This window comes from Nicotiana sylvestris, chromosome 11 (assembly GCF_000393655.2).
Source record: "Nicotiana sylvestris chromosome 11, ASM39365v2, whole genome shotgun sequence".
Classification (NCBI taxonomy): domain Eukaryota; kingdom Viridiplantae; phylum Streptophyta; class Magnoliopsida; order Solanales; family Solanaceae; genus Nicotiana; species Nicotiana sylvestris.
The window spans coordinates 9,193,805-9,206,895 of NC_091067.1; the positions used below are offsets into that span (position 1 = coordinate 9,193,805).

Sequence of the window (13,091 nt, forward strand, 5' to 3'; positions counted from 1 at the left end):
GAGCCGTAGAATCAGCCACTGATACTTGCATCAGGGTAGGCTGCCTACATCACACCCCCTTTGGGGTACGGCTCTTCCCGGACCCTGCATAAATGCGGATACTTTGTGCATCGGGCTGCCCTTTTAATTCCTTCGGGCTGGACATAATAAATATGCCTATGACGGCCATATATGTTCCTATAAAGTTAGATTCAGCAGCAAGAAGGGTTCTGTAGAGTAGGAGAATGCTTAGGTTCGTCTACGTGTGATTTCTCATTTGGTTCCTAAAACGTGAGGTGAGCTACTGATTCTACTCTTAGAGTGACTCACACTACTAGAAATTACAGCTACAGTAATAGATATACTAACCGTCCCTATAGGTCTATTGGGACGGATTTGGACGCTTTCCGGGATTCGGCGTTACAATAGGTCTATTGGAACGGTTATTTGCAACGGTTTGAAAATCGCCTTCATAGATAGGGATATTGTAACGGTTTGGACTGCTACCATTACCCTATCTATAGGAGCGGTTTTCTTTTTTGTTGGGACGGTTATAAACCGTCATGGTATACTAATACAATTGATTTTTTAAGTCTATTGCAACGGTTTTGCATGATATATTGCAACAGTTTTATGATATATTGGAACATTTATCAGTACCAGAGATATTGTGACATATTGGAACGGTTATTAAGTGTTGCTCTTATTAATTGCTAGGTCTATTGGAATGGTTATATTCTCTATTGCAACAAATTATAATTTCCAAAATTTACGGAAGCAAAATGAGAAATATTTTCCTATTCTATGAAATTGTTTACACCATATCCAACTAGCATTACCCATGTACAAAAACAAAATATGGATAGATACATTGTTTGGTCAACAATTCAAATGTCAAAATAGATGAGTTTGCATACAAAAAATTCTAAACTAAAATATCCTTAAACATAATAATAGAAAGTCTAATAACGATCAACAACACTCAAGTAAAGTCTTCTCACTGCTTTCATCCGCAATCACTGCACCTACAAAAGACAATGAGAAATAATTAAACAAAATTTTTAGGATAATTGAGTCATAAACCAAAACAACAACAGAATATGCTATTACGAAAAACAACATTATAACCAACAACTTAACATACTGCGGCTTAGGAACAAGCAAATTAGGTCCATTTCCATAACTATTGTTTGCATAAGCAATATTGGTGGCTGCTACAAGGAACAAGAGAATGCAGAAAGCTAGCAAGTAATTGCTTGGAGCCATTGTATCTGATTTTGACTACTGGCAAGTAATTACTCGTTTATTTCGTAGCAAAAGAACAGTCCCATCTTCATTATGGATCACTCATGTTCTTCGGTACAAGCCATTCAGATATATATGACCGAACTTTTCTTTTTTTAAGAAACACAAGTGGCTCATGAAGCAGGATAAATGATTCAACCAGCTAAATGGTCCGCCATCTCCAAAAAAATTCTTAACAGTAGAAAATCAGCAACTTTTGCAAAATGGAGGAGGAAAACAAAGTTTTGTGGCTACTGCTGGGCGAAAGGAAGTTGGTGATCGAGCAGATGTGCAAGTGTTGGATTTAACTACTGATAATCAAGGAATATCAGTAGGTAATGCAGCAGGTTCATTGAAACTCAAACTCCCAGCTGTTGCTTTGAAGGTTAGTGCTGATGCAGTTGTTGCTGTTTCTGGGCAGAATTGTCAAGGAGGGGCAGGACATGTTCAAAATGGTGCAAATTTGGTTAAACACATAGGCAGTCCAGATGGGGACTGTCAAGGTCCTAAAGCTGTTAATAGTGCAATCAATGTTCCAGAAAAGACTTTTAACCGGTCTCCAATTTGAAATTTTAATTTTACATTGAAGAGCTAAGAATGAACCATGAACAATCATGAATCTCTCTTGGACTTGTTGGAATGGTTGAGAGGTGAACCGAAGGGCTTGGATGTGATTCGGGTCTATCTTGTGAAAATTGAAACTTGAAGAACTTAAGAGAAAGTTTATATTTTGGTTTGGATCTTGACTCTTAGATTTGAAGTTTCCGAATATGTTTTGAGCTCTTGGACAAGTTTGTATATGGTATACTACACAAACTTATTGTAATGATTGGACGGGATTCCGGGGGTCTCGGTGAGATTTGGGGTGTTCGAGAGAGGTTTTGGAATATCAGGTTGCAGAAGCTCGTCTTAGAGGTGGCGTTGCGCGGACCCCAGATGCGGAGTCAGTTGCTATTTAAGCCACATTTCGCACAGACTTCATTTTAAATGCTTTTTTAGGAAAAAATGAAAATATTTTTTTTTAATGCATCCGGTATCCGAAACTCACTTGAAGATGTGATTTTTCTGCATAAACAAGTCCCATGCTTATAAGTGAGTGGAGTGTGGGAGAGGGATACGAAACGTAACAATGTAGGAGAATGGATCACTTACCTTAATCATACTTGAATTAAGGTTACACTGATTTTCATCCCTCCGCTTCAGCATCCAAATCCCTGCAAATATCATTTTAACAAAGAATAGCTTAACTACCTATATACACATTCTCTAATTAATGCACAAGATTAACAAACTTCTCCTCCTTTATCTTTTCCCCTTCTTGACACTAATCACCATTAAAAAACTTCCAATAAGTGAAGTGACTAATTTATCCCTTCCTTACCTACATCCAGCCTGGCATTAGAGCACTCCAAGCCATTCTAGACCACCACGTGAAGACATAAAACCAAATTGTCATAGAATATAACTACAAAAGAGTCGATCAACAACAACAACGACAATAATAATGACTCAGTGTATTCCCACAAGTGGGGTTTAGGGAGGATGAGATGTACGTAGCCTTACCCCAGCCTTATCCCTAGAAAAGAGTCAATCAATGCACAAAATTAAATCTAGACCTTTGAATTATATATCCAAGTGGTATAGATTGTAAATTTCGACTTGCAATAGGACTATATTCTTTTCGATGTATGGCATTTGGTAAAGCCCACCTTACAAACTTGACATACGTTGCGACTTGACATAGCCCACCTTCCAAACTTGACTACGTTGCGACTTGACATAGCCCACCTTGCAAACTTGACATATGTTGCGACTTGACATAGCCCACCTTCCAAACTCGACTACGTTGCGACTTGACATAGCCCACCTTGCAAACTTGATATACGTAGTGACTTGACATAAACTAGAAATAGGACTATATTTCTTTCGACAATATGGAATTTAGTAAACCCCAGTCACCAAAAGGCCCAAATAACTTATTTCTTCTTTTTTCCTTTTGATTTGGTATACCCGCTCACTAGAGACCGATAGTGGTTTTTCCCACTCTTCCCCTCAATGACTCGAACCCAATTCTACCTGGATTACTCAAAGCACTCCCATCACTATTGACCTTCACAAAATTTGTTTCAGGTCTTTGCCAGATGACTTGAATGACAGAGGTGTGGTTCTTAATTTGTTCAACTATCGGTTTTAGTTCATTCCAGTTGAACGGCCATGTGATATGAGGGAAACAGGTTCTCAGCATCACTGAAACATCTGAGTTACTAGAGAACAAGACCCTGGCCACGGAGGATGACTTTACTCCATACTTTGCACTGCATATGTTCTTCCAAAGGTTACACAGCATGCCTATTATTAATCTTTTCCATTATTTTATGCATTTTATTCTTTACTGGAAATAGCTTTTAGACAATCAGATAAAGATTATGAATTCACAATTTTGCTAGGAAGTGAAGAAACTACCATCACGTAATATATAGTACATTCAATCCTATCATCAGCTGATCATTTTACTGGTTTTATGTTTTGCTTATCCAATTCTTTAAAATACTAGAAGCTTTAGAACCATGTGATAAGGAAACGATGGCAATGACGTAAAAATATATTCAAAAAAAATACAAAAAAGCTCCATTGGGAAGCACCAAGACATGAATTAGAAACAGTTGGCTGAAGATTTAATCATGAACACAGTGTATTGAATAGAAAAAAGTTTTTCATTTATGAGATTGCATAAACTTATAGGAGTATTATCTTTTGGCCAAATATTAGTAAACAATTGGCATTTTGAAGGAGGTCACGGGTTCGAGCCGTGAAAATAGCCTCTTGCAGAAATGCAGGGTAAGGCTGCGTACGATAGACCCTTGTGGTCCGACCCTTACCCGGACCCCACGCATAGCGGGAGCTTAGTACACCGGACTGCCCTTAGTTGGCATTTTGAAGGACTAAATATAACTATATATTCAATATAACTTTACATGCCTTATCTTGCAGTTTAATTTATTATGCTATTTGGATAAAAATTGTCACTTCAGATAAATGTTAAATTACGCATACTCCTGTAACAACTTTGTAAATGAAGCTTAACAAACTTACAGCTTACAGAACTCCAAGCTCAGCCAAGGAAATGGGTAGCCAGCATCTTCCTAGAGCAGTAAAAAGTAGAGCATAATTTAGAGGAGAAAAAAAAAGGAATAGAAACAACTGGAGAAGACAATCTTGGAATCCAAGAGTTGAAGTTAGTAAATCGACAGTAGTTTTTTCGTTAAAAGGGCAGCCCAGTGCACTAAGCTCTCGTTGTGCAGGGAGTCCAGGGAAGGACCGGGCCACAATGGTCTATTGTACGCAGCCTTACCCTATATTTTCTACAAGAGGCTGTTTCTACGGCTCGAGGTCACACGGCAGCAACTATACCCGTTACGCCAAGGCTCCCTTCCACTTTTTTTGTTAATTAATCAAATATCATCTTATTGATATATGTTAGAGTATCACACATTGGTTGAAGAAATGAGGAGTTGTCTCCTCGTATAGTTTTGGACAATTCTCATCTCATTAGCTATCTTTTTGAAGTTGCAATATACTAAAGGTCAATTTTCTTAACATGGTATTAGCACCAGGCCCATCCCTTGATGTGTTTCCTAATGTTTGTGCCCTATATTAACCACACTCTAATTAATCCATGTCTGAGCGTCATGTTCCACATCGGTCGACGGAGGGGATATTGTCTCCTTATATGATCTAATCAAGTAAATCTCACCTCATGAGCTAACTTAATTTGGGGTTAAACTAGACCGAACAATATCCAAGATTTGTATAGATGCCACCAACTAGCTATTCTAGGGGTGACGTTTAATTGATTGATGGATTAACATAACAATTTATACAAAAATTTGCAAGTCGCATCAATGTTACACTGGTCTTGACAACAAGTGGTCAGACATTTATCATCTCATCAGATTCACCTAAGTGAAATTAAGAAATTAAACGAATCATCATGCTATCAAGCATTGTAATCTTGGTACATCAATGAACTGCAAGAGAGACGTTGCTAGAAGTATGAATAGCTAGAGCGGAGAGATTTTAGCAATGCATGATGACAAGTTCTAAAATCAAGTGAAATGGTGTAAACTTACATTTCAAGTTCCAGAAAAATGTCGCATGGACAAAAGAGAAGATAATAATTCTAATTCAAGTAAGAGCTAATTAAATTGAAATTGCTCTACTATTACCTAAATGTTAGAAGATTTTCATGAATCTTTGCACAACAAGCCTAAAAGACAAGCCGAGAAGGGAGAAAAACCTAGCAGCATCCATATCAACGAGGGAACAAAGCAGAAAAGGGTCACCGCTAATATTCTAGGTAAGGGATTTAGGGGGAGAAATCGAGTGAGGTTTACCGTATCGAAAAATTCCTCCTAAAGCCAGCATAACCTCGTGCGCTTTGCTCTGGCTGCCTTTCTTCTTATCATTAATATGAAATGCTTGGCATACCAATAGTTCATCTTTAGATTCTGCATTGTACAAGCAAGAGCTGCTTGGTTACCAATAACATTAGGCACAGGAGAACAGCTACAACAACAACTATGCCTCAGTCCAGTTGATGTGTTTCCTAATGTTTGTGCCCTATATTATAACCACGCTCTAATATCCATGTATTAGGGTGCAAGGGGATTTTATAGCAGCCCACATCAATTGGCGCTCTAATTGGGTCAATCTCACCTCCTGAGCTAACTTTTGGAGTTGAATTAGACCCAAGTTCTATTTTCTTAACAATATCCAAGATTTGTATACGTGCCACCAACTAGCTATTCTAAGGGTGAGGTTTAGTTGACTGATGGATTAACAGAACAATTTATAATAAAAATGCAAGTCATCTCAATGTTACACTCGCTTTGACAACAAGTGGTCAAATATTTATCATCTCATTAGATTCACCTAAGTGAAATTAAGAAACTAAGGGCTTGTTTGGTACAAGGGATAAGGGACGGGATTAAATTTGAGATATATTTTTCCCTTCAAGAGGGTGGGATAACAATCTCGGGAAAATTAATCCTGGGGTAACTTGTTTCCCAACCAAACGACCCCTAAATGAATCATCATGCTATCAAGCATTGTACTCTTGTATATCAAATGAACTGCAAGAGACGTTTCTGGAAATCCAGTAAAATGGAGTAAACTTACATTTCAAGTTCCAGATAAATGTCACATAGACAAAAGAGAAGATAATAATTCTAATTCAAGTAAGAGCTAATTAAATTGAAATTTCTCTACTACTACCTAAACGTTAGAAGATCAAATCATGAATCTTTGCACAATAAGTCTAAAAGACAAGCCGAGAAGGGAGTAAAGTCTAGCTAGCGATATTCGTATTAATGAGGGAACAAAGCAGAAAAGGATCATGGCTGGGGGTTTGTGGGTGGGGGGTGGGGGGTGGGGGGTGGGGGGGTTGAGGTTTACCGTACCAAAAATTCCTCCATAAAGCCAGCATAACCTCGTGCACTTTGCTCGGGCTGCCTTTCATCATTATCATTAATATGAAATGCTTCGCATGCCTATAGTTCATCTTTAGATACTGCAATGTACAAGCAAGAGCTGCTCAGTTACCAATAACATTAGGGCGGGGAGAATAGCAAACTGCAACAACTGCGCGTCAGTCCAAAATAAGTTGGGAGTCCGTTATATAAATCGTCTCTGAACAATAACAATAGGGGAAAAATTATATCGTTATAATAGAGTATTCAACATTTTTTTCTGCCAATACAAAATTCTTGCTAACCTAGTGAGAATACTTATCCAAGTCCAACTAGCAAAGAACGCAATAGAAATTGTGTATTGAAGAACATTATTAGAATTCACAGCCTCTAACACTCAAACGTATAACAAATATCCCACTTGAGCTGCTTCCTATATTCGAAGTGTTTTTAATTCCTTAATTTTGTTGCGAGAAAACAATGCTAGATCTCATAGTTGTTAATTCTCTGTCAAATTAAAGAAAATTGAGTTAGGCATAAAGGACTTCCCAACTAGAAATTTATAGATGTACCATCACACCACGTCCAAATATAGTGTTCTTAAAGGTAGGGTAAGGTGTGAGTACACACTACCTTTCCCAGACCCCACTTGTGGGATTACACTGGGTTTGTTGTTGTTGTTGTTACCATCCTACCATGTTCAAATATAGTGTTCGAACACTATTTCCTCCACCAAGATGCTATAGAAATTGCACCAAGTCCTCACAAAATGCCTATATCTAACATAGTGTCTTTTTATTATCTTGAGCCGAGGATCTTCCGGAAACAGCCTCTCTACCCCTTCAGGGTAGGAGTAAGGTCTGCGTACACACTACCCTCCCCAGACCCCATTTGTGGGATTTTACTGGGTTGTTGTTGTTGTTGTTGTCTCCAATAGATTGGTAGTGAATAAGCAATTTTACTATCACAAGCTACAGTAACACCATTTACCCCTCCCAATAGTCACAGCTAATAGTCAATTACTACTAAAACAAACAAATAAAATATACCAGTAAAGAAACACAAAGATGAAGATACTACTTTCTAGAGATGTTTTCCAACAACAACAACAAACCCAGTGCAATCCCATAAATGGGGTCTGGGAGGGTAGTGTGTACGCAGACTTCACCCCTACCTTATAGGGATAGAGAGGTTGTTTTCAATAGACCCTCGACTCAAGAAACTTCTAGAAATGTTGTCCCAATACCAAATTTCAGACACATGGTTGTCGGTTAATTTCAAAGGAGACTCATAAATTACTCACTTCAGCAAGACCATAATCTGCTAAATAATTTTGGAAGTCTACATGCAGTATCTATACTTTTTCAACATACAAACTCGATTAAGCCACACAATCACTTGAGAGAAATGTGAAATAATTTTCATTATACAATTTTTGAAAAATGATGGAGCAACATGTACTTAGAGCAAGTGCAAAAGTTATCAGTCTCCTTTTGGACCTTTTATACTTGTAAATTAGTCCCTTATGCACTCGTACATAATATTTCCACAATTAAGTCATTTATAAGATAATTACAAATAGAACTATACGATAAACATTAGTCGGTAATCTGCTAACATGACATAATAGGCTAAACTTCAGTGAGAGTAGTGTATAACCTTACACTGTCAGTGTATATAACTTAAATCTATTCAAGAAAGTACTAGCTCAAGTTTTGAAGAGGAGCCTAGGAGCAATGGTAAAGTTGTCTTTGTGTGATCTAGGTTACGATGGAAGCAGCTAATAATACTTGCATTCCACAGCTAATAATACTTGCATTAGGATAGACTGTCTACAACACCCCTTGGGGTGCGGTCCTTCCCCGAATTTTACATAAATGCGGGATACTTTATGCACCGAGCTACCCTTACTAGCTCAAGTTTACAATCCCAAAGTCAAATATTTGTGTCAAACATATCCATTCAGCTGATATAAACTAGGACTAAACTGATCCCAAAAAGAACTCCATATTTACTACATCTCAACAAGAAATAGAACATAGACATGCAAGTGGTGCAAAGCCACTTCCTTTATCAGACAATTCACCAATTGCAGCAGTGAGAGAAGAAAGAAAAACATACACCACCACCACCACCACCACCACCACCACAATGCTTATACCAAAAAAGGGACCGACTAGATGAATTCATGTCGCTCCATTTAAGTTAAATCCAATCCCAATATCATATAAAATAATAACAAAATGTACTAGAAGTTCTCACATTTTCTCTGACGAGACTAAAAGACTGAAGAAAGCATTGAACCTAAACTAAACATATAAATCCCAGCAAATTGATATTGGTTGTACAGATCTTTTTCTTTCATTGTACCCTATTTTTCACTAGATTTGCATAGATTCCGAGAGATTTTAAATTTACTAAGACAACGGAAGAGAGAAAAGCATGATAAAATCAAATACCTGTTAATCAAAAGAAGAGAAAAAAGCTGCTTGATGTCGCCACCGGCAGGCAATAGTGGCTATCAAAAAGGGTTAGAATATTTAAGTGTAATTACAACGAAGGGCTGCAGTTAACAAAGAACAAAATGAATTATATTCTTTACAAACAAAAAGAACTAAATCAAATACAAACAAGTGAAAATTATAGCTCATTATTCATGTAATATTCTAACCTGTACATGGGAAAATTTTCTCCAAACTTCATACCAAAAACTGGAAGCCTACCTCCGCAGAAAAGGAAGCAAAATCTTATCAAACATAGGAGTCATATTCAAAGTTCTAATCTTTACTAATTTTCTTCCTAGCCTCAACTATGAAATTAAAAAGCATATCATTACCAAAATTAAAGAGAGATTAGCTTGTCAACAAACCTACATAAAATATTAACAAGAACCCACATAAATTTAACCAAATCCCTTCATACTCAAAAAAACAAATCCGAGATTCATCAACTTAAAAGAATATCTTTAAGAATAAAAACATTTTTAAGATTCCTCCTTTTTATCTGAGAAATTTATGCTCATTTTTAAGTCCCATATTACCACACTCAAGAAAAGAAAAATACAATAACAACAACGACCCGGCCGTAAAATTACACGAGTAGAATCTGGGAAGGCTAGTGTATACGCGGACCTTACGTCTAAGGCTCTATCCCTACCCAAGGCTGTTTCCGATATACCCTAGGTTCAATAAGACAAAGAAAAAAATACAGCCGGAACAATAAAGCAAGATTGTCAAGAGCAAAATCAAGAAATAAATCAATGAACTTATAAATGAGCTAGAAAAGGTAGAAAGAAGAAAGTTTTCCGTTAAAATCATAAAAGTGAAATTTTTTTTCAATAAATTTCTCGATTTTTGCAAATAAATGTACTGAAGCCGTAAAAAGAATTAGTTATCCGTTAAGACAGAACAGTAACAAGCGTACCTCCCAAATCTAACATTCGTCCTCTTCATCAGAGATATGGAGTAATAAGTTCATGAAAAGACACGCTTAGTACAATATTTAATTGGTAAAAATTATTACTAAAAGTCTAAGATTCTTACCTGATCTGATAACTGTTCTGATTCTTCTTCTACTAAGTAATTTTTTTTTTATAATAAACTTCAGCTTCTTTCAGTCTAATCTCCAAAACCCACCAAGAGAACATAAATACAAACTGGTAGAAATAAATAGTATATATAGAGAGAGAAAGAGAGAACTAGAGAAGAACACGTCAACTGACTTAAGTGTCAATTTTATTATGGTGCAGTAATTTTTTGTGGTTAACAAGTTAACAACATAGCAAATATGTCAGTGGCAATGTTGACTGTCGTGTCCATCAATCTTGTAGGCTATAGCTACTGTTTTCTTTAGACAGATGTATATATGTTAGCTAAAGATCAGAAAGAACAATAATAAATTATCTTACGTAACCTACCGCGGATTCAAAGTTTAAATTTTACGGTTCAATCTCCAACATTTTTAGAATTGAAACTATCTACTAGCTTTTATAGTTTTGAGAAAATTTATTGATAAATTTATATTCCGCATCGAAAATACTGATTTAGTTGAGAGATTTTACCTATAAATTTATATTTTGTATCGAAAATAATAACTCAGTTGAGAGATTTTACCTATAAATTTATGTTTCGCATGAAAAATATTGGTTCAATTGAAGCCAGCAATCCTACGCTGCATCCGCCCCCTGCAGTTTGAACAAGTGTTGGCTGATTGAGTGGTGGAAGCAAAGCAAAGCAAAAAAGAATGGGGGAAAAGTATAGAGAGAGATGACAGCAAGAGAAGTGAGCACACGCAAATGACAGTAATATAATCTATATACAATTGCCTGCGTGTGCTCACTCTCTTCTGTCAGTCTTGATTCTCCTTGTCCCCCCTTCTCTTAGTATTTGCTTCACACCCAACCACAAACATTATCATGCTAAAATTCAGATCTAAAACCAAAACACAATCCCCTTTTATGAAGAAAAAAGAACCTAGATAACATATCTTCTGACTTAAACTCACAGCGTCTAAATTCTGAATCCACTACTATCACGGCCATTAGGGTTTTATGTGTGTCTGAATTGTGTTGGAATACACCATACCCTAAACTCTAGTACTACTAGTAGTAGTAGTAAAGGAAAAAGATCTTTTACTTCTTTTCTCTGAGTAAGATGTTACATGCAGTGGACAGAACATACACAAAACCCCATTAAAGAAACGAAACTTTTGACAGATAGAGAAAATATGATGTAGGGGAAGAAAGAAAGGGGAGGAGATAATGGGGTACTGTGGCATCATGTGGGCAGTAGTAGTACAAAATGACTTCTTTTTCTCACCACTACTAGCTAGTTGACTAATTTGTTTTGTTTTGGTGTGGTATGGTATCTCATCCAATTAATTAAAGGACAAAAAACATAACACACACTAAATGGATTAAAATCGATCAAAAGTTGGCGATATAGAGAGCGAGTCTTGAAGGTGCTCACGGTGTAGTGGTTTTGTGGGGTTGCTTAGCTGTCGATGCCGGGCTGGTCACTGTGTTTGGACCTATGTGATCAAAGATAAGTACCGTATAACAAGCTTTCAAAATAATAGTCGAAAAAATATAATATATTTTTTATAAATTTTTGTTTATTTATATATTCCATATGTTAGATACATTGTCATTATTAGTATTAGGATTGGCACTATTCTTGTAATTTTATATCCCTCGATCTCTATTATTACTTCTTGTATTATTTGCTTCCATTGTCTTATTACCTTATTGTTGCTATTGTTTCATTTTTATAATTCTTGAGCCGAGGGACTTTCGGAGACAGTCTCTTTACCTTCATAAGGCAATGGTGAGGTTTGAGTTTGTTGTTGTTGTTATATGTCATACACAAAATTATATAAATTTTATACAATTTTTCGGTTATCGAATGTAAATAATTTAGGCGGGGACTAAAAGTGAAAAAATCCATTAAGGAGTCCTTCGTTCACACGAGAATCATAGCAAATGTGATGATCCGACAGGCCATCTCATGTTTTAGAATCTAATTCTGCGCTTTTAAGCTTTAAACACTTCATTTTATCCCTCCTCGATTTGCGTGCTCATCCCGGGCGTGTTTCCGAAAAGTTTTTGTGTCACAAACTGATAAAAATAAGAATTTTGCCTAAAATTTTTATTTAAGTTGACTTCGGTCAACGTTTTGAGTTGACTTTGGAAGTCTCTAGCCCGAGATATCGAACCTTGTCGAAATTTGAATTGTTTGATTCATTGTTGACTTTTTGGATATAGGGTTCGTATTTTGGTTCCAGAACTCGGTATAGGTCCAATACCATATTTATGACTTGTCTATGAAATTTGGTGAGAAATAGAGTTGGTTTGTCATGATTCGGAAGTCCGGTTGTGAAAATAGAAGTTTCTAAGTTTTCTTGAAAATTTCATTTGATATGGTGTTCAATTCGTAGTTCTAGGTATTATTTTGGCGATTTGATCGCGCGAGCAAGTTCGTATAATGTTTTTAGACTTGTGTGCACTTTTGATTTAGAGCCTCCGAGGGCTCGGGTGAGTTTCGGATAGGCCACGGAGAATTGAACTTAGAACATTATTGGTGTGCTTCAGTTCTTGTTGCAGGCCTCAGACCTCGCAATTGCGAGGTCAATCTTCGTATTTGCGGCCACTGATGGGTTCGCATTTGCGATCGACTCATCGCATTTGCGATGAGTAGCTGGGGAAGCCAGAGTTCGCATTTGCGAAGTAGATGTTGGGTAGGCAGTGATCGCAAATGCAATCATTGGGTCGCATTTGCGGATGCATCAAAGTTCGCATTTGCGAGCCATTCTTCGCATTTACGAAGATAGCAAGGTTGTGATGATCTTCGCATTTGCGATGGA

At 36.8% G+C, this 13,091-nt stretch overlaps 1 long non-coding RNA gene across 15 annotated transcripts; it reads right to left on the reverse strand.

The window, feature by feature from the left end:
• Positions 1–823: 823 nt before the first annotated feature.
• On the reverse strand, positions 824–11,570 carry LOC104237768 (uncharacterized). 15 transcript variants are annotated; one of them, XR_011403686.1, is made up of 9 exons: positions 11,204–11,570; positions 10,844–10,914; positions 9,403–10,348; positions 9,191–9,294; positions 6,723–6,832; positions 5,658–5,771; positions 4,357–4,406; positions 2,416–2,477; positions 824–1,004 (listed from the first exon to the last, which is right to left on the reverse strand). It is a non-coding gene; the product is annotated as an uncharacterized lncRNA (long non-coding RNA). The 15 variants fall into 15 exon arrangements; XR_011403690.1 differs by having other exon boundaries at positions 9,403–9,450; positions 10,274–10,348; positions 10,844–11,570; XR_011403688.1 differs by having other exon boundaries at positions 9,403–10,914; positions 11,366–11,570.
• Between the last annotated feature and the right edge of the window lie 1,521 nt (positions 11,571–13,091).